At 41.5% G+C, this 2,552-nt stretch overlaps 1 protein-coding gene across 1 annotated transcript in view; it reads left to right on the forward strand.

Annotated features, from left to right (window-relative positions):
• The window catches only part of grip1 (glutamate receptor interacting protein 1), a 72,468-nt gene that overhangs the window by 31,482 nt on the left and 38,434 nt on the right, over positions 1-2,552 (forward strand). The window lies entirely within an intron of this gene.

Raw genomic sequence — 2,552 nt, forward strand, 5'->3', positions numbered from 1 at the left:
GTTTCAGAGCGGTGAGTTATTAATCTGTATCCATAAAGTTTTAACTGAGCTCTGTCTCTACATCACAGGAACAACTTTATGTCCACTGACTGCCTGGAGGGTAGCTGGTGTTCGGAAGGGAGAGGAGAGCTGTGTGCTGCAGCTCACCGTTTTTCCACCGCTGTTTTTGAGGACGTGTCGGAGTAGCCGCTTGGCGAGCGTTATATGATGTGCGGCTGGACTACAAACGAGTTGTTTTCAGGCAGTTCAGAGCAGAGTTTTCTGTGGGAGATGGGAACTCCCTTTGGGCTTTTTCACTTTGCAAACCTGTTACATGCACAAAAAAGATAAATAACTCAGTAAATTTGAGGGAAAATGCCAAAAAGCAGAATACCACCTCTTTAATTTTGTCTCAACACAAGCAGCTTTTAAACAACTTCTTCTAAATAAAATACAGTCTAAACTTGGCTGAATTATAATTTCAATTAGGAACTTTCTGATTAGATAATAAGTGAACACATTTAAGACTTTGGCGAGACATTTTAAATGTTTTCAACTTAGTGATGTGTTCAATGAATTGTAATGAGCATCCTCAGCCTCAGGGGGCTGCGAGGGGGCTGCTGGCGTGCCAGACGTTAGTCTTTATAAATGTAAGTGTTAAGCAGAAGCTTATGTAGGTGCAGAGCGACTGAACATTCCTGCTCAGAGGATGATGTGTTTCCAAAAATATGTTACAAGTATGCAGGATGACGTGTCGACCACTGCAGAGGTGTTGGACTACCTGCAGGTTTTTAGTTACAGGTGTGTGTGTGTGTGTGTGTGTGTGTGTGTGGGGAGAGTTTAACTGTAGACGGTGTGATATCAGTCACACTCTTTAACCAGAAGACAGACGGGTTTCAAAGGCAGCAGATGAGGTGGAGCTGAATAATGTGTCGCTATGCAGCAGTGTGGTGTTACACACACACACACACACACACACACACACACGACAGGCGGTTCTGGGCCAGACAGTATAATTACAGCTCTCAGCTTCAACCTCCAAAGCAGAGCGACAGGATGGGTTATCTGAACACACACACACACACACACTCACACACACACAGTAAGTGAGGACAGTGTGCAGGAGTAAGGCTGCGTTCAGACCAAACACTGTGATAAAAAAACACGGGGGTTGCATTGGGCATGTTGTTACTAGTACAAATGACACGATGAAATCCAGTTTGAGTCAAATATATCTATGAGTTTGAAAGCTCATCAGATGCTTAAACACAAGATTTTTGCAGATGACCCTGGGTTTTTGTGCCTCTGCATCAGCACCCCACGCTGTGACAACACAGTGGTCTTACTGAAATGAATGAGGAGGCGGCGTTTTCCCAGAGTCTGAGTACGATCTACACGACGGACCACCCCAGTAGAGTTTAAAGTGATTTTGGAGCATGCTTGTTTCTCTCTCAAGTGCATGAAATTTACACACTTCTATTTCTACAAATGTATAACTCCACATTGCGGAGTGTTCGGACTGAACAGATGCACCAGTTTTTAGTGCTTATCTGCTGCTGACATGAAAGATGTAAAGAATGTGAAGAGCTGAGAGAGTGAAGCAGATGAGTAGGTAAACAGGCAGACAGATGAAAAGAGATATAAACAAGTAAACAAACAGACAAGTTGCAAATCCTCTGTACTCGAGGTGAGATGACTATTTGATAATCAAAATGTTCTTTTAATTGACTAATCATAAAACTCACGTTGCACTTCATTTGAAAATAAAAGCTCATTGTTAGTTAACCCAAAACATGCTTAAGATACTTGATCAGAAATGAGAGAATAATTTGAGCAGACTAACATCAGCAATGAAGAAAACACAGGAAATAAACACACATACTCAGCCGCAGGGCAGGTAGCACGTCCGTTGACTGATAGAGGTCAGAGGTCATAAGGACAGGAATTGGAGAGCAGCGAGGAATGAAGAGGAGTGTGTGTGTGTGTGTGTGTGTGTGTGTGTGTGTGTGTGTTATAGTCCAGGTATGTCTGCGTGGGCGGAGTTCAGGTGTTCATTCACAAACTCCATCTGACACGACAGACTCGTTCAACACACAAACATCTGTAATAATAAAATCAGTTGCTTTTTCAGTCCACTAGAAAAAGAGTTTTCCTTTAGGGACACAATTTAAAGTTTAAAAAAAGTAATAAATTCCAATACATCACAATATGTTTAAAATCGCAATGATATCGTATCGTGACAATATTGTATCGTGGGGCCTCTGGTGATTCCCACGTCTAATTATTCCCTAGTATCAACAAGCTTCTCACGAGACTTCCTAAAAGAAAAGCAAGTTACTCAGAAATTGTAAGATATTACTAGTTAGGCTACTTATTACTCCTTAATAAAGTAATAATAATACTTTACTTATTACTGGGTGATAAAAGTAACGTTACTTGTTACGTTACTATATTACTTTCGCGCTAATCTGACAACCCAGCTTTATTCTAACTTTGGACAGGTTAGTGCAGAGGTGTTCATGAGAGAGAGAATGAGAGAGGGAGCGAGAAGAGGTGCTGCAGGAATATATGCT

Source organism: Micropterus dolomieu, linkage group LG23 (genome assembly GCF_021292245.1).
Source record: "Micropterus dolomieu isolate WLL.071019.BEF.003 ecotype Adirondacks linkage group LG23, ASM2129224v1, whole genome shotgun sequence".
NCBI classification, from domain to species: Eukaryota; Metazoa; Chordata; class Actinopteri; order Centrarchiformes; family Centrarchidae; genus Micropterus; species Micropterus dolomieu.